This window comes from Solea solea, chromosome 16 (assembly GCF_958295425.1).
Source record: "Solea solea chromosome 16, fSolSol10.1, whole genome shotgun sequence".
NCBI classification, from domain to species: Eukaryota; Metazoa; Chordata; class Actinopteri; order Pleuronectiformes; family Soleidae; genus Solea; species Solea solea.
This window is the reverse complement of record NC_081149.1, coordinates 12,973,429-12,999,774: the sequence shown is the minus strand read 5'-3', so window position 1 is coordinate 12,999,774 and position 26,346 is coordinate 12,973,429. Positions and strand designations below refer to the sequence as shown.

At 40.8% G+C, this 26,346-nt stretch overlaps 1 protein-coding gene across 1 annotated transcript in view; it reads right to left on the bottom strand.

Annotated features, from left to right (window-relative positions):
- The window catches only part of gcgra (glucagon receptor a), a 40,829-nt gene extending 32,025 nt beyond the window's left edge, over nucleotides 1-8,804 (bottom strand). Inside the window, exon 1 of the mRNA XM_058654177.1 lies at nucleotides 8,460-8,804. The gene's annotated coding sequence lies outside the window, so the exon portion shown is untranslated. The remainder of the gene's footprint in view (nucleotides 1-8,459) is intronic.
- Between the last annotated feature and the right edge of the window lie 17,542 nt (nucleotides 8,805-26,346).

Sequence of the window (26,346 nt, the reverse complement as noted above, 5' to 3'; positions counted from 1 at the left end):
AAAGGCATGGATGAGAGAGTTTCCAGTCGAGCAGTCGCCGAGATAAACCAACTGTTGTTTGTGCTCTGTACTGTGATAATAGGCTGTGTTGGGGCGCAATAGGAGCAACACTTGACCCTTGACCCGTACACATTATCAGGAGGGACGGGGGTATTTTTAGAGTCTCGCTAATGTGGATGTGAACAAACAGAAAATGGCTCAATACAGTTGGCCTCCTCCAGGGTTTACAACACACTTCAGAGCGAAGGAAAACCTTGTTGTTTTCTTTCATCCTTTCAAGTTCTCTGCCGCACCTCCGCAGGTATCGATTCAATCCTTCTCACCTTGCGTGGAAACGTCTCTGTGCAGACTGAAGAGGAATTTACTACCCACAGGATAGAAATGTTAACTCCTCCGCTGACTGACATGTGAACCAGACAGGAGCACATATACAGGACGCTTTACCACGATACAGCTTAACTCATCTACAGTTTCGGCATTGTTCGGTTTGATTCCCGCGCCGGACGTCGCACTCGTGACTCTTGGAACCTCGTCAATACCGTCGCTAATGGAAAAGCAAAGCGTTCTCGCTGCCACCGTAGACAAGCTGCTCGCCAGAAACTGACCTGCAGTGACCCCGGATGAGGCACGTGTACATGAACCCTGTTCGGTCAACACTGCAGCGTGCGTGTGTGTGTGTAGGCTGCTCATTAGACACTAATCAAGTAAGTCACGTCAAGCCTGATTGTGTGATTCATCTTACAGCAAGTCAGCCCGAGTGCTTTGCTTCTATTATCACAACCCACTGACTTCTCTTGGACTTTTCAGAAACCTCAGATTAAATTCCAGTCAGTAAAAAGAAGCATAGCTCAGCGCAGCGATACATAAACTACTAGCAATATTTATCCGTTCTTTTCGTAGCGCTGCTGATCAGAAACAATTAGAAGTTAAGTTAAGAACGAACACATCCGCAGAAGTCCTTAATCATTAGCTGACCACATCTGCCGAGCTCAGATATCAAAGGGACTGTGTTGGCTCTTCGCTCTCACTCACATACTCTGTTCATTTGATACAAACAAACTCGATCCCACTGAGAAATTTGCATTTGCCTCCAAAGACCATTAACTGAAATAAAACAAGTTTAAAAACACAATGAATTGTGTGTGTACAGAACTAAAACTTAGGCCTTTTGGGTTCATACGAACAATTGTGAAAGGTTGTATTTGAGACAGCCTTTTCATTCATCGTCAAATGTTTTCAATTTGTTTTCAATTTGTGAAGATTTTTGCTGGGTCCAACCTCAGCAGTACTGTGCACATTTTTGCACTTTCTTGTAGACTGTGATATTTCATTCAGGGATGGTTGTTCATCTGTCCTAATACATTTTTTTTTTTAAATGTCATCTTTTGTTTGTTTTTTATGACATAAAACTTATTATGACCTTTTTGAATCTTGCGTCTGGCAAAAAAAACGAATAAAAACTAAACAAAAAACCAAGCATTGACAAAAAAAACAACTAATAGGAAGTAGCAAACAAAAAGTCAAATCAAATAAAAACTAAAACTAAAAAATGTCCATCTCAACGCTTCCACTCCGGTTACCACTCCTCATGATCAATCGCTCTAAATGTTATGACCAGACTGTTACTAACGCTGAGAGGCTCTAACCCTTACAATTTTTCCCTGCATGACTCTGTTGAAATGACCAAGTGATGACAAGGAGCATATAATTTAAGTGTTTTGGTGTCTGTCTGCAACCACAAAGAATGCTGTGGGTTGAAGTGTTGTGAGGCCTAAAAAGCGAAGCTCTTAACAAACTTAGAATGAAATGACGTACCGAGTCTCTCCAGAACACGCTGCCTCTCTGGTCTTTTCTTCACTACGTTCTTATAGGTTTCTTATGTGCAAGGTGTGTGAAAAGGGATGACGCAATCAATTCTGGCTGCGGTAAGACACACGCACACTCTCACACGACTCAGGAATAAAGAAAAAAAAAGAGAAAAAATACACGCTTGAGCTACTTTTGTGGAACAGCTAAAGTGCTAAATCCATTTTGAGCCGCGCTGCAGAGACATTTCAGCCTGTCCACATCGAGCAAATTCCCCTGACATGTCAGATTGATTAATCTCACCGTTTTCCTGCTGCAGAGCAGGCAGCATCAAAACATTGTCTGGATTTGTTCACAGGGGCAGGAAGGTAAAAGGCTGGCAGTCACCCAGACCACAGTCAGTGATGGAATGTGCTGCATTTCACATCTGATTCTGGTTCTGGTACTGAGCGGAAAACGCAGAGGAAAAGCCAACAGGCGCTATACGCAGAGACCCAGGAGCCGCACCAGGAGGGAATTCGTTTCCAGTAAACACATTAAGTGTGAACAAGATCGCGATCGGCCTGTGTGAAAGCAAAGCAAATAAAATGAGGACAAACAACAAACAAAATGAAGCAACAAGTTATTTGGGTTCTCCTCAAAACATTGACGACGGGAAAGTGTATGCTCGTTGTTCATGTGCTGCTTTTCCACCAGGGATTCACCGCCGCTGTCGCAAGTGTGTTTATTTATTACCCTGAAAATAAAAAATAAAATAAAAAAACTAAATAAGTAATGTGATTTTGCTTTTTTTCCTCCAGAGGTAAAAAGGCACAAAGGGAGCTGACAGTTTCTCTGCGGCTGGTACACTGTCGGCTGCATCCGGGAAGATTTAATCAACTCTCAACTTATCTGTTTAACCTCAGCACATGCCTGAAAGTAGGAGAGAAAATCGCCCATCAAGATGTGGCTTTAAGCAACATGGAGTCGATGTCTATTCAATAAGCGCTAGATGTTTCCTGTCGCTAACAGGAAGGGATTGGTTCTAATCCTTCCCATTCAATTGTGCATATAAACACCGAGCATCTGTATGTGCAGTGTTTGTGTGTTGCACGTGTGCAAAAGACTTAAAATGTCTCTCAGTGAAATGTTCTTCTCTGCGTTTTAATGTTTCACTGTTAATGATGTGAAAATGTGCATAATAACATTAAGGGGGAAATAGCTTAATGGCACTTTTTTTTTTTATTTCCCTCCGCCATTTCAAACTAAAATAAATAACCCCCAGGTTATATTTGAAGCACGATCACACATGACTGCCTCGGGATGAACACCAGACTTGTTTAATTGCTCATGTGACACAGATCATTGGTGAGTGAACGAAGATTAGTGTAAAGACTGCCATGTTTGTTCACTCTGGGTTGTATATGTTTGTGTTTGTGGACCGGGTGTTATGAGATTAAGGAGGCACACAGGTCTAAGTGGAGCCCCGCGGTGGTATCCACACACACTCTTATCGCCGCTCTGTTACAATTCAGAGTGACAGCTCTGTGTAGTTACGGCTATTCTTAGCCTCCGCGGATTCATCGCGGGGTTTCACTTAAACCGGCGCATATAGAGGCGCACGTGACGGTGCCGACACCCTCGCTCCTCCTCACACCTGTCGTGACAGCGGGTCATCATCCAGCTGAGGAACTCCTTATCACTTTCTTTCTCTTGCTCGGGATCAGAAAAGTGTCTGTGATTTGTCTCTCTGCACTATTTTAGGCCGTCTCTCGGCTCACCCTCTCTCTCTCCCTCCCTCTTTTACAACTCGACTCCCCGCACTTTAAGCGAAAATAAAAGTGAGCACAGCAAAAAAAGTGCGTGTGCTTTTCTCCTCTCCGGCTCCGCTTCTGCTCTCGCCTCGTTCAATGGCTTTTCATCAGGAAACCACAAGAGACGGAGACATGAAAGGCCGTCCTCCTTCTCGCTTTCTCAAGCGTTAAGTGTGTGTCTGTTGCTCAACTCTTTTTAACCTCAACACTGCAGCACTTGAGTCACTGTACGCATTGCACCGTGCTTTCATTGACCGACGCATCCTACTCATAATCTGCCTGTTGCCATTTGCTGCACACACAAAAACAAAAACACAACACAGCCGCCAAGCAGAAACCTGTGGAAAGTGCCAGATTCTGACAGAGATTAAGCAATCACACACTCGACTCACTTGAGGCTCTCGGGGCGGTGTTGTCTTTGCAGGGAATCGTTCTTTTTAATGTCAATATTATCCCTCTACACTGTGTCCCTGTTCACACCTTGATCCCTCAAGTGGAGGCTTCTGCGAGTTGACAGCTCTACGTCACTTCACACCTGGCATGAGGATGTGTGTCCCCACTTGGGACTGCACTTTCCTCTGTGCGCCATGTGCAAATAAACACGTACGCCGTTTCTATTGAGCAAGGCCAAATGATCTTGTGTTTGTACGCTCTGCACTTTTGGAGTAAAAAAAAAATGGAATCAGCATATAAACAAAACGTCTGTTAAAATGTCAAACCTTTGCCAGATGAGTTCACAAAATGCCAATCGACAATATGCAACACTCTCTGTGTTTCAAAGACAGCGTTGTGCTACTAAAGCGAGACTTCTGCAAACGGGAGGTTGACAGAAAACCTTTTTGGTTTCAGAAGTGAGTTCTGCTGCTGCTCACAAAAACTCATTCAGCAGCTTGATGGAAGAAATGCTTCTTGTCCCCGCCCGCCTCTTCACTGCCTCTGTATACACACGAATGTTCCCTCAGTCGGGTCTGATAGTATTGTTTGACAGAGAAGTGCACAAAAAAACCAACAATTTCCTTCTGCTCAAAAAAGTTACACACTGCAGCTTTAACCCTTCACCACTGAGCGTCGACATGTTTGCAGAAGTGCACTTTGCATTTTAGTACTTACACGACAACTGTTTCTGAAAGCTGAGAAGCTGCACATCAAAGCCAACATGTGGTTATTCACTCGCGCTGTTGCAGGAAGCCGGAGAATCGGTGTCTTTTTTTTTGGCCTGCCTTTACCCATCGAGATCAAGACTCAAAAAAATGTTATTGTAAATATGTTTCACACTGTTCAAAATTCATATTTAACATGCAAAATCTGTCCACATTTGTGTACAACTTTTTGTTTTTCTTCATTTTAAATTGTTAATACACTATTTAAACATGCGGTAAATGGTAAATAACTGCCAGACACTGGAAGTTATTCTGGAAAAATGGGCAATAGCACTTAGTTACAGGACATTTTTCTTTCCCTTTACCGTTAAAAAAAGCAAAAGTCCAGAAGGACATTTTGAGGGTTAGGTGTTAAAGGGTTAACGAAAATATATCAATGTGGGAAACACCTAAAAAGCCTAAAAAATATTCTCGATTCATCATGAAACTGGTATGAACCAGCATAAAGAATGTTGACCATCTAAGAGTGTGGTCTGCTGTCTCACATGTGTCCTCCGTGTGTGCTGGCTGCGTTCACACCTGTGCTTCAATACCAGGGCGGGTTTTGTATTTGACATGGAACTAGTTTAAAAGCCACATTAATAACTTTTTTAATAGGTTTTTTTTCTCCACACAAGTAAAGCTTTGCTTTACATGAGCACACACACACACACACGCCTACAGTGGACACATCCCTACACTCAGACTCGTTATAAAATATTCATTTATTCTTGCAGTCGTGACGCGAGTGTGTATTTGAATAAAGGGCAGGGACGTTAGATGAGATGATATGTGGCCACAGGAGACTCATTGAGGACACATTTCAATGCCAGGTGTGAACAGCACAACTCTGTGCTATCCAATAGAGATTGGATCACTGATGTCGAAACCAGGTCTGCACGAAAGATGAAAGCAACCGATGTCATGTGTTCCACAGAAGGCGATGTACAGCTGTGACAATACACTGTCTTGATCTCCTTCCCGCGTGTGATTTATTCCCACTGAATGTCTTCATGGTGTTTCCCAAGCAGCAGCAGTTACCGCAGACAGAAGGCTGAATCGTTACAGACAGGATGCCACTTCTCTCTGGTTTACAATCGCCCCGCAGATGAAAGTCATGCAGGAGGACGAGTAAATGTTTGCTTTGCCGACTGCGCAGCGATAGATACGTCTGTTTTAGACAAATATATCAAAGTATCCGAGAGTCCAAAAGTTTAAAATCAGAAAGAAATATGTTTATAAATTATTGGGGGGCGGGGAGTGAAGTAGCTGACGAGCTTGTTTGACTTTTTTGAGTGCAGCAGTTACATCATAAAGACAATAGTCACTTAGTTGTGTCCCTCTCAACTTATGTCCCTTATGTTCATATACATGCATTGTCGTTTTACTCAGTGAGGCCAACATTCATATCTACGAATGACAAACGTAGCTGAGGTTGAATGTCGGCCTCAGATAAAGTGGTTTGTCATCAGGTACGACATGCGCGCACTCTTAAGGCAGCTGTAGCCATCTGTTACTGCTTAACTCTGACGAATGCACAGTGCCGTGACGCTGTCTTTCACGGGCTGCAAAACGCGGGGCCATAACATCAAAGGTGTCCATTTAAAAGTGCATTTTTGGAATGTTTCGGTGCAACAACATGGAAAGCAAAGCCACGGATCCTCGGAGGCAAATCGTGGACCACACAGTATGATACTGATGCTATTTGGCTTAAGCCACAAAATGATCCTTACACACAGAGAGGGAGGAGAAATGGGAATATAGAGACAGTGGGACGGCCCTTCTGTTAGGACGCTCGAGCTGGTCAGTCTCATGTTGCAACACTGACATAAAGGATCAGAGAAGATCAGAAAGTTCACTCCATGAGAACGACCTCAGACTGAGTCTTTTAGCTGCGGAGCTTTTCCAGACAGCTTTCATATGCGGGTCAAATAAAACCTACTAACAAATGCAACCTCTACCACACACTATTATAATTCAAAAATTTCTTTTGGCCGCGTATACATAATGGAACGTCCGCCCCAATAATTGTAGCAGCACTCACAAAAGCGGAAGACTGCGTCAACGCCACGCTAATGTGTATTCTGTATGCATTGAGGCACCTGTACTGGCTGCTAATGTTTGCAAATGACCACTTAAGTCCAAACACAGCAATGCATCACTTATTAAATGCCGTGCACCTGTAGGTACAAGAGTGTGCGTCTCCTCTGCGCCGCAGATGTGTTGTCGTAATGAATATGTTTTTGAGTTGAGAAGTGTGCGAGAGTTGTTTGTCTGACAATAAGCCGCGCACTTATTAGCCGCCACACAAAAATGCACAGGGGACCGAGGGAAAGTGCCCTCATGTTGGGTTTTCTCACTCTCACTGTCTCGCTAATTAGGATCAAAATCACTCCTGGTCAGTTAAATCCTAATGTATCCAGGGCTGAAGTGGACAGAGAAGAGCTAATCCTTTCCCTCTGCTTGGTACCTGATTACACGTATTTTCCTCGCAAGTACATGAGCACAGCCTTATTTGTAGCTGCTTTTAAATCACATGGTTTTCTCCGCCTGAGCACATTTTCCTAAATTATGTTAAAGTTGTGCAAGCAGAGCATTGAACGGATCCATGAAAACCTATAAAAATCAACCTTGCCTTTCAACACGAGGTTGAACACGTTATTTCCCAGCATTGCAGTATTTGCTGTATTGGATTCTTTTTAAAATGACATTAAGGCTGCAAGTAAGAATTATTTTCCAGGACTGATGAATTTGTCAGTCCTTTTTCTCAGTGAATCGATTAGTTGTTGACGGCTGTTTCCCAAACCCTCAAAATGATGATTACGGTTAAGTGGAAATTCATGATCTGCTTACCAAGAACATGTTCCTAGAACTAGGAGCAGTGGGCAGTGAACCACTGAACAGCGCCCGCGGACCAACTCCAGACTTAATGACTGAGTGAGCGAACGTGCAAAATCCACGCAGAAAAGACCTGGGAAGGATCAGGATTTGAACCCAGAACTTTCTTGCTGTTTGGCGACAGTGTGAGATGTTTACTCCCGCCCAAGTAACAGCCATGCAGAAAGATATAGACTCCGCGCGATAAGTAGAACAAGTGTTTTTTGTTCACAGCGATAACTGAAAGAATTATTCAGGAAAACATTGTGCAACTGTGCAGACACCCATACACAATGAGCCAGATTAACCAGCGGAACAGAAATGTTGTGAAGCCTGAAGATTATCAGCCAGTCCAAGCAGAGACGGGGGGAAAATGTGTCTCTCATTAAAGGGGACTGTTTCCTCAGCACAGCTCAACTAAGATCATCTCATTCACTTCAGATGTTCAGTGACAGAAAACACTGAATTATGACAGTGTGTGTGTGTGTGTGTGTGTGTGTGTGCACCTTCACATGGACACACTTCACTCAGACACAGAGACAGACAGATTCCAGACACAGGCACACTGGTGTAGATAACAGCAGTGATAAGTCACATGAAAACATTTAGCAGAAATCAAACCATTAAGTCTCAGAGCAGGCATAAAAAATAATAATAATAATCACATGGAGCTTGCCTGCAACTCCCAAATGATATGATCTCACATTTTTTATTGACGCACGTGCAGGCATTTTTGAAGAGATTTACAGTCTACACGTGTCCGTTTATAGTGTGGAGAACATTTGCAGCACGTGTGTACAATTATTAAATGCGATTAAGAAAGAGAGAATAAAGGTACATTTACCGTGTATAACAGGGGATTCCGTAAATTTCCTCCAGCGTGCACTTCAGCGCATCTTCTGAGCTGCATCTGGCAGCCCTTTATGTCCTCACAAGCGGATCAGCTGTTTAAAATCCAACTTTCAAAATAAATTATCGTCTGCTGTTCAGCTCAGGGGACGAGTCCTCTGTCCTGGGAAGTTCAGCGTCTCCGCTTTTAACGACTAACGCTGCAGCAACAACAAAAGAGGAAAGAAAAAAGAAAGAAAGAAACGGAAAGGGGAAGGCATTAAAATTATAATGATAATAATAATAAGAAGAAGAAGAAGAAGAAAAATTAAAATGTGGGTTAAACCGTGTGTCAGTGTGGTTTTAGCACCAGCGGCTGAGTGAGAGCGAGCCGCGCTGCAGCTGATGCGCTCCTTGTACCCGCGTGACGTAAGAGGGCGCGAGGGGGAGTTTAAACCTGGGACCATGCAGGTTGTGTTTGTGTGTGTGTGTGTGTGTGTGTGTGGAGGTGTGGAGGTGGAAAGAATACTGAAATAATGTACTCAAGTAAAAGTGCCACTATTTTGACAACATTTTATTTAGTGAAGTAAATGTCAAAGTACTGGTCTAAACATGTACTCCAGTTAAAGTAAAAAAAAAGGGAGAGTAAAAGTTAAGTTAAATAGTTACTTGAAATATGTAAACACATAATATATCAGTCAAAGTGGGTCAAAGGTCACAAAGGTCATATTTAAACTTTCTCACTCACTCAGGGATTCAGGGATACACAATAACCTACTCAATTACAGTAACACAAGAAAATGTAATTCATTATTTTACAACTCTGTGTGTGCATGTGGTCTCTTTCTGGCATAAACACTGACCTTGTCAGGACCAGTTCTCCTCATGGGAACCAAAACCTGGTCTATTAATGAGACACAGAACCCTGATTTCTGAGGAACTGGTTAAGTTTAGATTTGAACTGTGGTCATGGTGAAGGTTAGACATTAACCGGTTATAGTTAAAGTTAGGGATATTGGAATGTTTGCGGGATTTTATCACCTTTGATTAGCATTAGTGGTAAAGGAAGACACAAGTTCATTTTCCTCTTTTATTTTATTCTTCATATCAGCAGTATATTAACTTACTCATTATGTTGTTGTCGTTGTTGTGGTTGTTGTTTCTTTGACTCATTGTAATTCCAGCACTGAGGTCAATATTCATGCATGGATAATGCAGAGAGCAGACCACCCACTGGCAATGGGCATGTTCATTTAATGTAATTTGTTTTTGTGGATTCATTTGAATTAAAAAATGTGCACGGGCTAAATGTGTTATTGGAAAAAAGTGCTGCATTGATTTGTCTAATTTGTCTCTGAATGGCTGAAAGGCAAGACTGCAAAGCACTTTCAGCACAGTACAGTATAAATACAGACCATTTTTCCATTTGTGTGTGTGAGACTCCTGGTTTTATTATTTAAGATATAAACATAATATGTATTAATGTGCATGGAAGAGACTTTGATGGCTGCGATTAAACATTCATTCTCTCTCCATAAAATGAAAATGTAAATTTAAAGCCCTTCGTCCCTTGTCTCTTGTTATTTGCCTAATAAATCTCAGAAATTCACGTGAAAATATTTAAATTGTTAACGTTAAATTACCTACAGGCAGGAGTGTTTCTTCCTTTAATGAAAATGCCCTGTCATACTGCTGCTTTCACGCAATGACACTGATTAGAATATTACATCTCTGGTGTAACTGATGCCAAACCACTGCTAGTGTGTGTGTGTGTGTGTGTGTGAGTGAGTGAGAGAGAGAGAGAGAGAGAGAGAGAGAGAGAGAGAGAGAGAGAGAGAGAGAGAAAGAGAAAGAGAGAGAGAGCATGAAGTGTACAAACTTTATTTCAGTTTCATAAATAGTTTATGGTTTGGGTGAATGCTGTCCTGCTGCTGTTGTTACTTTAGAAAATTGCTGTTTCTTTGACCTTTGCAAGGATAACCCAAGTGGGTTTGGATGTGGAAGTAATAACCCTTTATTGAGGGTTGATTATTATTTTTTATTTTTTTTTAAGTGAGTGGCATCACAAACACAATTTGCCTCAAAGGGATTTTCCTTTGAGATGTAATAAAAACATACTTTTCTACGCCCAGAGCAAACTACTGCTGCATTGAAACACTGATCATAAAAACTGTGGGGTTATAGGAGGAAAACCTCTTAATAAAGGTCTTTTAATAAAGTAACAATTAAGTAGTCCCTGTACCAGTAGCGCTCCCACAGACCTGAGCACTTCCGTTTTTGAGTATGCTTCCGTTGTCATTTCTGCTGGGCCGAGAGGGGCAAACGCAACTGTTTTGATACTTGCCGGCGTTTTGGGACTTGCTGGTGTTTTGGGACTTGCTGGCGTTTTGGGACTTGCTGGCACTTTGGGACTTGCTGGCACTTTGGGACTTGCCTGTGTTTTGGGACTTGCTGGCACTTTGGGACTTGCTGGCGTTTTGGGACTTGTTGGCACTTTGGGATTTGATGGCACTTTGGGACTTGCTGGCACTTTGGGACTTGCCTGTGTTTTGGGACTTGCTGGCACTTTGGGACTTGCCTGTGTTTTGGGACTTGCTGGCACTTTGGGACTTGCTGGCACTTTGGGACTTGCTGGCACTTTGGGACTTTCTGGCACTTTGGGACTTGCCGGTGTTTTGGGAATATGCAGCTCATTTCTCCTCCTGCATGTCTTTTGGGTCGTTGCAATGCATTTGCCCCTGTCGGCCACTGTACTTTACAGTCTATACAGCAAGTGACACCCTCTGTCCTTGGACCCTCAAATCAAGTTAGAAAAAACTCCACAAAAACCCCTTGTAAGGCAGGATAGAATGGGAGAAACCACAGGAAGAGCCACGGAGCAGGGATCAATCTCCCGACACGGACAGATGTGCAGTAGGTTACTAAGAAAACATCACATTTATACAGAGAGTAAAAAGAAGAAGAGACCAGGAGCATTTCACAAATCCCGTACAGAGTGTGACATCATAAAAAGGAAAAGGACATGATGAAGGTCGGATGAGGATAATATTAAGCAGTAATTAGCAGTAATAAGTAGCTATATAATATATAATTGTAATTGTAGTTTTTGAGTCGTGATGTCGAGGCTTTGGAATCAGATACCTGTGAAATGAGAACAAATAGGAGAAGAGAGGAGAGGAAGAACACAATCTGGGTGTCAGGTTGATAGAGTTATTTTGAAATGTCTGTGTCTATTCCCGCCCCTCGTGATTACGTCTCCGTCCTAATTGATTACACCTGTCTCCCTCTCCATGTATTTAGGCTGTGCTCCCCCGCCGACCTTCTGAGCCAGATCTTGTCAGTTTAGTCAGCATTCCAGCATATTTTCTCGTGTGAATTTCCCCCGTGTTAGGTCCTCCGCTTGTATTCCTACTTTCTGATTTTTATCGAGCGTTTTGGTTCCTCTGCCTGAAAGTGTGTTGGAAGACCTTTGGGCTGAATAAACTAACTCATTTCTGAGTTGTCTGTTCTGTCAGCATCTGTGATGCTGGTGGGGAGGGAGCGAAAACAAAGTTATTGTCATGATAAAGTGAGACGAGGAGGGAGACAGACAGACAGACAGACAGATAAACAGAGAGGGGGCTTGCTGCATAATGGCTGCTCCTCCAGCAGTCTAGGCTTATAGCTTATAGGACAATAAACTTTATTAAAGAGGAAAGTTTTAAGTTTAACTTTAAATGTAGGGAGAATCTCGGCCTCCCGGAGCCACAGTGGGAGCTGGTTCCACAGGAGAGGAGCTTGTATAGCTGAAAGCTCTGCCTCCCATTCTACACTTAGGGACTCTGGGAACCACAAGCATGTGTAGTGTTGTGTGTTTCTAGATAAAAACAATCAGCACACAGAGGCTCTATAGCTGAACTAAACAGATATGTGACTATTCCTGTGCATCCCAGTGTAAACAGGAAGCTGATTTAATGAGAAGGGATTTCTTTGACTGCACTGACGACCAAGTGCAACAAAAACTTAAAGTTAACAGAGTTACTTCTTCACAGCTGACAGTTGAGTGGTGGCTGATTTTTATTTTTTTTGTTTTAAATGCCAGTATGAGTTACTATGTTATTATTTCCAGAGGTTGCTCTTTTTTGCAGCCCCAGAGTTTGCAAACTAAAACAGGAGACAGCAGCATTTAATCATCCCGCGTTTGCGACGGTGACAGCTCGTCCAGTTACACAGCGTCGCTTTAATCTCTGACCAGATCTGTGTATTCTCCCCGAGCAGAAGATCTATCACATTAGAAATGTGGATTCTGTCGTAGATGGATGCGATCACAGAGCGCTATTCCGCGCAAGCCACTGAAAATGCACCGGAAGGCTGTTTCCAGAATTAATGGGGGGAAATCTCCACATTTGTGCTGCACTTGTATCTTAGCACGCTGCCTGGGGAATTTCTTCGATGTTAAGCAAGCGAATCAATCACCGTGCCTGAAGTGAATTAAACCACATATCCTACTGTGAGTGAAATCCCTCCTAACAACACATAACTAAGAAGGATGTGAGGACAGTTGCCGGCTACTGTGGTGGAAAAAAACATCGTGTCTCTTCTTTCAAAACAAACATACTTTTTTTTTTTTTGAACTTTGCCCGTGAACAGGGTTCAAAGAACGTCTGCATGTGTCATTAGGGTCTGAAGCAACAATCCCCTGGACAGAGGTGTAAACACAGTATTCTGACATACATATGTTTTAATGTTGTCATCACACTTTGTGTACTTTATTCATTATGTCATGTCTTTATACTGGAGCTCTTATTTTCACTTAAGTTCTTTTAAACGTCCTCTGTTAAGGTTGTTTTGGCCACGTCTTTGCATGAAATGTTGCCTTTGACTTATTAACCCCCGTTGCCCTTGTTTTTCGTCTTTACTCACTTCACTGATAAGAGCAGCCATAAATGTCCCTGCAACATGTGGGAAATATCAGCACATCTCCACTTACACATTGCACTTAAATGACGAGCACAAGCTTCTGTGACTCTTGCCCTCTTGATGTAAAATGTTAAATATGTGAAGACTCCACTGGTCCTTGGTGCTAAAGATGGCTCACGCTCTCCGATGCCACAGTATCACACGAAATGCAAATGCTTTAGTCCTCTGTATATGGGCCATTCTACCCAATTTGTGCAAAGTCCAGAGTTGGAAACACATTTTCAAAAGTTGTTTTTTTCCAAATACCTTGTCCATACATATATTGTATCATATCTAGTAAAGGCGCAGTCAAATTTCATATATTAATGTCTGCCTGTTCTTGAAATGTTTTTCCGCTCCTGAAATGTGTCACTACCGTAACACAGCAACACACTGCAATAAAAACCATTATATTAATCTGTTAATATTGTGTGTCCATGCACCCTCTAAAGAATAATTTTAGTAATTTATTATGAAGGGTTTTACAACTAAATCAATTAAAATTATTTTTTAAACAAATTTCAAAGTTTTTTTTCTAAGACTCATCAAAATTTAAATGCAATCTTTTTTGTAAAATGAATTACACTGATCATAGAGATCTCACGGTTAATTAGTTATTACATTGAATGTACATTTAACCAATGGTTATCATAAAATGTTATTTAATGACTCAATTCTTATTTTGTTTTACAAAACACTCAGTGTTACAGTAGTGACCGCACTGTTACGGTAGTGACTGCACTGTTTTGGTTATGACCACAGTATTTTGTTTGCAAGGTTGTATTATATCCCCTCAACCTAGGTTGACAAAAAAGGTTTTGTCCTGCAGAAGAGAGAGTAGGACAGACCCAGATGTGACATCTCCAGCATCAACTTCTGATGCAAATTCAGCATTGTGTCAGAGAGGAACCGCTTTTGTTTCTTAATTTTGTGTCTTGTGATTGTTTCCTTCTTCCCTGCTGATGCCTGACTGTTGTCATCTCGACTTAAGAAAGTCGACTAGGTTTAAGGTCTTGTGTTGGGGCAGTTCTCTGATAGGTGAACTTTAGATGTGGGTTGTCTGCAGTCGTGTTGATCACTCTGTGGGAGCTGCCTAGTGTTTCTCTGAGCATAGAAACAAGATTGTATTTTCTGAGCAACCTGCTTGTCAGTGCGCTTCTTAATCCATGTTTCTCTTTGTAATTGGCAGACTTGTGTTTTTTCTGCAAATCACGCATGAGTGTGTTATGAAAAAGAAGGGTCTTTCTGATATGCGCAGGAACTCTGTGCTTCCTTCCTTCTGAGTTTTTGTTCTTGGGGAACATTTTGACTTCTCTGGCCTCACGCACAATCTATGGCACCGTTTTCTATATTTTTCTTTCATCCGTTCAAGTTCTTTAATCTTCAGCTCAAGGGTCTTTATTTTTCTGTGGTCATGCATTCCAGAACGTCTCTTATTAGTCTCACTAGAAGTGCGTGGAGTAACAGTCTCACTAGAAGTGCGTGGGGAGGCGTGGGAGAAGACATGGGAGGTGGCGTGGTAGTCGTGCACAATCTCTCCATCTCTTTTTGACTTTTCACCAATACCCTGTGATGTTGCTGTCTTTTTTGCCATGATCTTCTGACCTTCCTTTGCTCCCTGTCAGATAAATCACTGATAGATTTGACCTTTCCTTCTTCCTTTCGTTTCTTGTTTCGTTCTCTTTCCTTCTTTAAATATTCTTCATACTTCTCTGGGTCTTCTCTCAATCTTTATCTGTATTCTCTCACCCTCTCTGCTCCACTCTTTTTATGTTCTTTTGGCATTGCTGCTTGCTTTCTCCAACCTTAGCTGTATAATGTCAAATATAAATCCGCATTATCTTCATGTTTTATCATATCATACATTATTTAGCACTCTGAGATTCTTAAGAATGAAATGTGCTTTACAAATCAAAAATAATATAATAACAATTTTATTATTATTATTATTATTATTAATATTATTATTATGTTTTAAGAGTATAATGTAATAATAATGATCAAAAATTGCCTTAAATATGTGGAACATTACATGTTGTCACTACCATAATGATTATGTCACAACCGTAACGTTACAATTTGTTACGGTTGTGACATTTTTAGCTAATTCCTAGCATAACTCAATCATGCTAACAAGTAAATGGCTAGCAACAGATGCTTGAACAGTTGTACACACAACAAAACATAATATTTTGCTTTGAGCCCCCAAAAGTGTATTTACTTGCAGATAATATGTGTACGGTTGTGACATACTGATTTTCAGACTTTGGAACCCATTTACTTAAAAATGATGAGAGGTAATCACTCACCATGCAGCCATGAAGGACAGGGATGCAGTGTCACTTCTTGGTCAGAAATTCTGGGGTGTGACTAAAACCAGGCTCCACCCATGTGGTAAAACAACTCGTGTTACGGTTGTGACATGAAAGTGTGGGACAGCATTTTTTAAAGCATGTTTTGTAATTAAAAAATTTTTTTCTAAATGAATCTAAATATTTTACGTTCTGTTTAAAGGCCACATAGACCGGAAGCTCCAATTAACGCTGCGTTTGTGTGTGTATCTGCGTCATTACCTCGTTTATGAAACCCTAAAGCTTCAGAACAAACAGTTCAGCCACTGCTGAGAAAATAGTGTTGTATTGTTTTCCTGGGCTCTGCGAAGCGGATCAGCCCTTCCGTAGTTTGATGTCGTCATCAAAAATCCTCACCACTCCTCTCACCACCGTAGCGCCTCCCGGTGCGGGCACTAGTCCGGGCACATCCGGTTGCGTACATTCAACCGCAGAAGAAGAAGAACTACTCTCGTTGTAGCTGCTGAGATGCAGAGCATCCACCGTGCCAGAGGGGGAGCTGTGTATCTGAGAGCTGGCCTATCTATTACGTCACTTCCAGGTACCTGGCCAATCACAGTACAGTAGGAAAGCTCTTGTTGGCTGGCCAATCACAACACAGTCCTGGTTCTGGGGGTGTGGTTTTGGTCTGAAACAGTGCGGCTAACGAGAGCGTCAGTGAGGAGATATTTTGATTGGCTCGTTTGCAGCGATTAGGAGGATTTTAACCATGAAAACAAGTTAATATATGTAAGTAGACCTCCATAACTAACATATATGTGTGATACAAGCATTCTATGTCGCCTTTAAAATAAACCAAAGATCTATTTTAAAATACACCATTGGAAAAAATTACAAAATTATTTTAAGTATTATTTTCATGGATTGAAATTTAGGGCTTAGAGATTGGGACAACTACTTCCCAATAGAAAGTACCTAGGAAGGTAGCATAAATGATGATTTTGGATATATTTAGCTTAATTACTATCTAGTTACAGTCTTGTGTTTAACTAGATCATAACATAATCTTAGTAAATATTGAAGGTCTGAATTCTTAATTGTTTTGTTAAATAGTTTTTTTTATTGTGGGCAGTTTAACTCAGCCATGCAGTGATGACTCCGCCCACGTAAAGTAGGTACTTTTATGTAGTGGAGATGCAACCTAATCGTGCTGCGTCGTGCTGTGCCGAGGCGAGTAGAGCCGGTGGAAATACGCCAAAAGTTCCTTGTGTCTGTGGTCTCCCATGTTTTGTTTAAATCAAGTCAGATTTGAAAATCCTCTAATGTGGGTCAGGCATTAAGTGTCACTTGGTGTGGTCTTCTGCTGCTGTTGCCCATCTGCCTTAAGGGATTGTGACCAACAACTGTTATATTATTTCAAACTAGTCTGCTCATTCTTCTGTCTTCTCTCCATCTGGCATCAACAAGGTATTTGTGACACTCACTGGATCTCTTTTGTTTTTTCTCCAATGTGATCAGTTTGTGTTAACAAGCAGGTGACCTAATACCTTATTGCCATTTTGTAATGATGTCATTCCTAATGTTTAATGAAAAATGACTGGTTATTTAAACCAGATTGTATTGTATTTACATAAGCCACTTAAAACTCTATTTTAAATGTGTTCAAAGGTCTGAAACATTGGAACCACGCCTGAAGGTCCCTTTTTTCTCTTATGTTATTTGCTTGGTCTTGTATTTTCTCTGTTTTAGTTTAAAATTCACATCTTGTCTCATTTCACGAGTCCTCCTGTGTTTCTTACCTCTTTGATTGCCTGCACCTCCCCTAATGTGGCTCACCTGCTTCTAATTGTCTCCTCACAGTATAAAGTCTCTGTGCTCCTGCTCTTTTGTGCCATTTGGTCTTGATTTCTCAGTTCCCTTGTGTTCCCACTGTGTCTTTATGTAGAGAGCTGGTTTTTGGTTAAATGACTGATTTTTGCTTTCACCTCTGGGTCTGCGTTGTGGGTCTAAACCTGGGGTTCAGTGTAATAATCCACATTCTGTCTGTATTTCTCAGTATGGCAGAGTGTAGATCTTGGTGACGTTCCTGTCCTGCACACAGCAGTGATTTGTTTCAACAGGAGCAGTGCACTAATTAAGCTGTCAAAGTTTGGTGATTTGACTGAGAACACAAAGTTTCAGAAGTGAATATTGCCGCTAAAAAAAAAAACATGGTTGTTCAGCAGTTTAACAGCATAAACACTTGTTGTAAGAGATGAAGGACACAGCATACAAATGATGTTGCATTGTTTCTGTTCACAAAGCCCAAGTGAGGCACAATAGTAACATCAACAACAGCCAGAGCTTTAATGCATTACTAAAATGTGTGAAGTCATTGTCTGACGCCATTCCTGACGAGTATATAGAATATATACGCTTCAGGTTGTGTTGATCTCGTTACACAGAGACACTCCAGCACATGAGTCTGAATTATCTGATATCATTTGACCTTCAGACAGTGCAGCTTCTAAATGTAGCCTCCTCATCTCTGCTCTTAGTGGAGACAGGAACTCACTCACTCACTTACTCACTCACTCACTCACTTACTCATCTTCCACCACTTTATTCTCCACATGAGGTTTTGTGCGGGGGGCCAATCCCAGCTGACATAGGGTGAAAGGCGGGGGACATCCTGGACAGTTCTGGAGTCCATCACAGGGCCACATAGAGACAAACAACCAATCCAAGCCGGGGAGGCTTTAAATTTGTTTCTTCAAACTTTATCATCTTCCTCAATTCGTATGCACAGATATAAGCACAGCATCACTGTATGAAGCATTTCTTTGCATCATGCATTTTACCTCTATTTTTAACTTAGCTTACTTTTTTTTTATTTTCTAGTCGTCCACTATTCCCTCCTGCTGGTCATGTTCCTCCTGAAGTTGTGGATCCTTCTTGGCCTGTGTCAGCTCAGGTTTTGCAGACATGATTTTGCAGAGATCTGCCAACAGCTCTGCTTCTCCTCATGCCAGCGTGTTTCCATTCATGGAATAAACCTGGAGTTCTTCTTCCTTCTCTTTAGGCTAATTTTCCGTGGAGTCATACATGGACTTCTCTTGGCTGATCAATAGAGCAGTTGTATTATCTTTTTGTCTACAAGCAAGGCTTTGTGTGTATTGCAGACCTTAATTCTGCACTACTGTTAAATGTCAAATCACTTTTTGACAAGTATATTATGATCTTATAGGACGCAGAGATATATTGAAAAAAAATTTAAATTAATTGCTCAACTATGTTTCTGATTTTCATTGCTTACAATTTTCTTGCCACGATATTTTTAAGAAAATGTTTTTTAGACCATATTCTAGTTGACTGCTGACTTTAAGCTTTGACGGATCAGCTTCAAAAGTTAATCATCTACAGAAACCCTTACACATAATACCACTAAGTTTGGTAAAAACTTTAGTTATCTTGTACACACACACACACAGAGAGAGAGAAAGATATTTATGCAGTGTATTTCTGATTTCCATTCCTTAACCTTAATCTAACCACTATTCAAATCTTAACCCCTTATCTTTATCAGTTCCTCGGAAATTAGATTTTGCCTCATCAGGACCCGGTTTTGTTTGTATGAGGACGACTGGTCATGACAAGGTCAGTGTTTATGCCAGAGAAGGTTCTAAAGAGGTAACACATACAAGCGCACACACACACACACACACATGCATTTATACAAGGAGAAAATTAAAATGGCCATGGAAGAAAAAGTATCCTTCGCGTATACTCCCTGCTATCACTTTGAACTAAGAAAAGGGAACACATTACCCCGGTTTTATCTTCCCTTCACTGGCTCCTTATCGATTTTAGAATTCATTCTAAGATTTTAGTATTGACTTGTAGAGCTCTTAATGATCAAGCACCATCTTACATCTCTGACCTCTTGAGACCATAGTTACCTATCACTAAGATGTTCAGATCAAAGACTCTTGGTGGCCCGCTCCATATTTCAAAACCTGAGGTGACCGAGCCTGCTGATTCCTTTAAGAACACGTCTCTTTAGACAGACTTTTAACTCTTACTCTCTCACTCATTGTTCTTTTTCAATGTCTATTTACACTGGTTTTTATAAAACCTAGTTTGATTGAGTACACGTTTATTTACTTTTTCATATAATCCTGTTTCTCCTGTCCCTCTGATGGACGAGCGGTGTAACCTGCCTTTCGCCCTATGTCAGCTGGAATTGGCACCAGCGACCCTCATGTGGAGGATAAAGCGGTAGAAAATGAATGATATAATCCTGTTTTATGTTTTCATGTGTACATTTTATCTGCTCGCTCGCTTGCCACACTGTAGATGACGGTTCTCACTTACTTTACTGTGAGGGCACATCCTCAGGAGAAGTAAGCACTAATTGAGTTTCCCTTTATTAAATCAGGGGCAGACTCAAACTTCTGTCCTCAGACATAAGTGTCTTCTAAACAGGAGAGAGAACATTAGAAATTATTCTTGAGGAGTTACATACCAGTGATGATTCAAGCTTGTTTTTTTGTTTTGTTTTTGTCTCGAGCAAACACTGTGCCACTGTGTGTGTAAACCATTCTGTTTGAACCGTAATTTGTTTTGTTTACGACAAAATGGAATAATATTATTAAAAAAAAGCATAAAAACTGGAAATCCACCTCACATTGAGATTCCTTATATATAATATACACCAAGTCAACATTCCTTTTTGATACAGTAATACCTGGGTGGAATTTGAACATTTCTAAAATATATAATAAACACAAACAATATGACGTGAGTACTGTCAACAAATAATAACAAATGTTTGATAACTAGGACAATCCTTTTTTTAATAGGAAATAAATAAAAACAAATATACCAACTGTCCCTCTGCATCACTGGAGGGGAGAAGGGAATAAAGTAGCTCATCTCTCCCTCTGTTATCGCCTTATTTACTTCTAAAGAGAAAGAATAGTAAATACATCACATTACAAATAAAGATTAAGATCCTGTGTTTTGTTCATTCCATATGGGGTTCAGTTTTTGGAATAATAACTTTGAAAGCAACATAAATCAAAAGGATTTATTTATTCTATCTCCTACTGCAGAGGTTAAATAGTCATTTGAATAACACAAACACAGGATTAAAATTCTACAGAGAAAAAACATACATAGTTGTTTTTGAGTTTAGTCGCATAACTTCCCCTTCAAAAATCCATGTAAAGATTGTATGGTTCCCAGTATTATTCCACTGAGATAATTATAACAACTCATTCTGGTTTTGGAACAAACTCAAAGTCTGAATAACAGAGCAGCTCTGTGGTCTCATGTGGCGGCAACAACTGTCAGCCTCTAGTACGGCTCTAACACGCCACTGTGGGAACTACTATAAACACGTACTACAACAGAGAAAATAATACTGTCCTAAGTTGTCAAGGTGTTTACATCAGAGTAAACACATTATGTAAATGTAGGCAGTGGACACACACCACTGCTGCACAGACACAGACTCTGGTCTGCACAAGTAGTAGACAGGCAGTGGGAATAGTGAGGTGAGAGTGCAGGATGTGGCAGTGTGTTTAGGTCAGCTGCAGTCCAGCCTGTGGGTTCTCTGGGCCTCCTGAGACAAGCTTGTTTGGAGTCTGGTCACGCTCTTTGAGTCTGGTCATTCAACCAGCATTTAGCAGGATGGTCATTTCTATGCCAGACAATGAGATCAGTGCGCTGTGGCATATAGAAATTCTGACATAGTTTTAAACCTGATTAGGGTCTTTTTTTTATCATGTAAAGCCTTGTTTATGTTCATAATACGCTGCGATTGGCTTGGAACGCCTGGGTTTACATTCCAGCTCATTTCATCACAATTACTGTACATGGGTTATAAGTGGGTCACATAAGGGCAACGGCCCTATAGATGCTTCACGCCTCACTTGCCTCATTATTCACCGCATTATCGTCCATTCAAGTAGTTGAGGGTTTTAATAGAGGGTGCATCAGTTAGGGCTTTGTGAGTGTTTCATAACTAATCCACCGGTCATTGAAATGTTTTGAGCTGAACACGTTTAAAGGTTACAGTACATACGAACAACAGCGTTTAAATATACAATTAAATTGAAGTGAATTGAATGTAAGCATGTTAGTCTGACTAAAATCAAGCTAGTCTTAGTCGGACTAACATACCTGGATAATGAGATTCATAGTCCGATTACTCCTGCATGTATACACTTAGTCGGACGTGCATCTCACTGTCCATCTCACGGTTCCCTATTTGTTTTTCTGTGACATAAAGGTCAACAGGAAACTGATTCTATACGCACTCGCTTATCGAGAGCAGGGCCGGCTCTTGGCATAGGCGATATAGGCGGTCGCCTAGAGCGCCATCTGCTGGAGGGGCGCCGCGAGGCACCCCTCCAGCAAAAAAAAAAAAAAAAAAAAAAAAATTTAAAACAATGAAAATAAAAATGATTTTCTATTCCCAGTCGCCCTCATTTGTGTGTTCTCTCTTGAAAATAATAAATATTAACAAATGAATAAACAATAATGTTCCTAAAATGTGGTGCTGCTGAATCACATGACGGGTGTGTGTGTGTGTGGGGGGGGGGGGGGGGGGGGCGGGGTACCGGAGAGCAATCTCGCCTAGGGCACAAAATTAGGTAGAGCCGGCCCTGATCGAGAGATACAGCGCCACCCACGGAGGCGGAGTCAGACGTGCACTGCCAATAAATTGACACAATTTTTTATTTTTTTTTGGCTGCACCAGTGTAATCATTAGAAGCCATTATTTAAATGTAACATTTCCTTAATCTCCTGTGACACATCCTGCTCATTTTATGTCTTAATGTAATCCATTTCTTTAATATAGCACCTTTAATTTGTTCAACATGAAAAAATCCCCATTGCTTTATTACTTAGCTGCTGCAGGAGAAAGAAATAAGGTGTGAATCAGAATTAATTAACTCCCGTTTTGACTTCGAATGAGTCTGGAAGTACTCAAGCTCCTATAACGGCATGAGGTAAGTAAAGTGTGTCGCTGAGCAACACGTAATGGAACAACACGTACTACACTGCATCTCCTAAACCTGGCGACTTGAGGCAGCATTATGAGGAACAGGATCTGTTTATGCTACTCTTAAAGCATTTCCACTGAAATGGTGGCCTGACTGTTCTTCAGCCAGATGTCCATCAGCAGCAAAGGCCGAGTGTTCGCAGGCGGCTGGTAGATGTAGAGTCATGTTGAAAGACTATCAGCTCTGTTCTCACCCTCATGCCTCCGACAGCCAGCTGGAGAGAGCTGGAGGTCCAGATTGTCCCTGGGGAAACAGTGCAGAGACAGGATTAGGTGGCACGTCATATCAGGCGTCAACTTTGGCTCCACGGGGTTAAATGAAAGTACAGAACCATTTCTGCCAGGATTCATGTCAACCAGAATCATTTCCACTGTAGTTACTTGTGTGTTTTCTTTTTATTATATCTGATCTTTCTATTTAATATTCATTGCGCTTTGATTCCTTTTTATAGGGCAATAATATTCATCTTTTTATTATTTTATTTATATTCTATAAATGTATGTCCTTTGTTGTCTGCTCCGTGTTGTTCTGCAAGGATGTACTTTTGCCCAAGGTTATAAGAAAATAAAGTAAATTGTATATTAATAAATGATAGAACAAGTCTTCAGTGGCTCCACTTATATAACATGTAATTGTGCATAATATGTTTGCCTTATATTATCAGCAACATTTTACCCTTTATCATAAGTACATTTGAAAACTGAACATTTACTGTAATAACAAATGTAATCAGGTTATTTGAATCGAAACTGAATCCAGTTATGTGTCTAATCATGTGATTATGACGTAAATAGCACAACATCAAAAAAAAAGTTTGAATTGATTTTTACACGTTTAAATAATAAATACGTGTCATGTTTACAACAGCGCTCATTCTCGTGTGTTTACCGTCATGTGTCAAATAAGAGGTCACACTTCAGAGAACATTTTATCGAGAGTTTACTCGACAGAGGGATATTTTAAAACGCTGTCACTCTTAATCTGTGAATGTAGCACCACTTTGTTTTGAGGCATTTAACCGTTCAGTGTAACCCACTAATCCAGCACCTTATATTGAATTTAAAAGAGCGAGACAAATGAGCACGTGTGTTTGTTTTACATGCCTTTATGGGATTAGATTTTTCTTCTTTTTTTTTCTTGGATGTAGAGCAGTGTAGGGTGCACAAGCACGCTGCAGCTTAAACGGTGTGTATAATCATTCTGAGAACAGTGGCAGGTGTTTGTTCCTGTGGACTACAGAGGTACAATAGAGCAGCCCATGTCACAGAGTTGGACCATGTCCCCGCGTGTAAAAATAGACATTTGACGAATGGTGTTATCTCCCTGTTCATACAACTGCTGACCAACCAAAGTGCGCACCCCGTCCCGTCTTTGTATTGTAGACTTTAGGCCCTGACAACTCTCTCCCTAACATCACGCAGGTTTCACATTATAGATTTCTTACTCAGATCATGTGATGGAAAACCCAAACAGTCTAATCTCTCCTCAAGGGTTCGTCTGTAAGGAGTTTATTAGCGTCCAGATTCAAACAAAAATAGCAGACATTCGCAGACATGTTTTAAATGTTTCTATTTTTATTTCGGTGAAGTTCTCTGTTCTTAAAGCGTTCATGATTAAATGATGTTGTCACCCCATTACATTTCATAGTATATTTTCAACGAGCTGTAAAGCAAATATCGAAGCTTGTGAATAATTTGGACGGGATATGTGTTTTTAAAATGAAGATACATTTAGAGATATGGTTTTTATGTCTGGTTTTTACTATACTGGTCCTGATTGATTATGTTCATTTATTCTAAATGTACTGTATGTGGAAATTATTATTATTATATATTCATTTTTATTTGACAGTGTTTATTTCACACACGGATCAATTTCATTTGAGGAGGTGCGTCTAAAAGCCAATAAAACATATCAAGGGTTGCTTTGTGTTGATCTGTGTCTGCCTTATAATACTTTCACATGAGTGTAACACACAGTGAGGGAACTTTACAAACCGTACATTATTCAAATTGACATAATACATCTTTTCGGGTCATTTAAATTCTGCATGTTGGGCAAAACTGTATCTATAATAATTGATCTGATTAAAAGCGTGTGCTGGATGGATGAGCACATTTGTTTTGGATCGCGGTAAAATTGCGTACTGCTTAAATAATAAAAGCAGCTATATACTGGACATCCTGTCATCGCAGCAGCACAAAGAAAGAAAAATCCAAAGTTCTCAAAGTTCTCTGTCAGCGTAATTTTGCATAAAATTGCACAGAAAAACATTCTCTAATAGTTAAATACAGCTAAATTATTCCACTACTCCAATAAGGAACATTTACTCTGTTATGTTGAGCAGGGAATGACCTGAAATTCTCCACACACCTGAACACAGGATGGTTTAACTCAGCCAGCACTTCATTTAGTAGGCCCTCTGAAAATTGGACTACCAAGAGTGCATAAACACAAACAAATGAAAAGCGAGGATATTTATCTTTTCTTTTTTCATAAAAATGAAGGGTTCACATGGTGGAGCATTGGCTAGCCTTGTTGCCTCACAGCAAGAAGGTCACCAGTTTGGATCCCAGTTCAACCGAGGGCCGCTCTATATTCTCCTTGTGTGTGTGCGTGGCTTCCTCCCACAGTCCAAAAGCATGCAGATTAGGGATTAGGTTAATTGGTCAGAGTGAAAAGGTTGTATGTCGGCGAAAATGAAGGGATGGACGAATCAATTACCAGAAAAAATGTTTATGCCAATACACACACTGTTTCGCCGATCTGCCGGGTATTGCCTACGAGCGGGTGCATGTGACAACGGGCTCGCAACTGCATGCGCGCAACAGCGAGCGCACGGCTCCGCAGCGCACGGCTCCGCAGCGCATCAACAGGTGATCACAATCACACTCATTAGGAACGCACGGCAGAAACCCCGGAACAAAATAAGGAGTGAGCATTCAGTCAGTAGCTTGCAACGCAACAAACGGCAGCAGAAGAAACGAAAGCTGAATAACCACAGGAGTAAAACACGCATGGAAGCAGAAAGGATCAAGGAGGCTACCGGTAAGCGCGCAGCTCTTTTCCGGACAGAGATGGACTGATGTTGATGCGCTGTGCGCCTATTGTTTGTTTAAAAAAGAAATAATTATGTTTATATTAAAATCGCCTGGATTGTTTTAATTTCGGTTAATGGTAATTGAAAATGTCATGATGATATGTCCAATAATCTTGGTTAAAATATAAAATGTCAGGTTGATTAAGGGCAATGGTTCTAAAAAGTGGAACTAGTTTATTTAATTTATTTATACAGTATTTGCCTAATTTAAATGTTTGAATTAAATGTGGGAATATTCATTTGAATTGTTTATTTAAATACTGTACTTCAATAGAACTTTATTTATTTAATGAAATTGTTTTATTTTGTATGTTTAAAGGTTTTTCACCTACAACGACCACCACTTCGTTACTGGTCAATAAACTCAAGAAAGAGAGTGAAATCCTGAGTCTGGTCTATTTTCTTCCCTTATCAAGTGTGGGAAACCATGACGTTGAAATACACTTGCCAGTGAAAAACCGCCTGTGACCAGTGACCAGTGAAGACTCCACCTGCGGCCACAACCGAGAGGGAAAATACTCC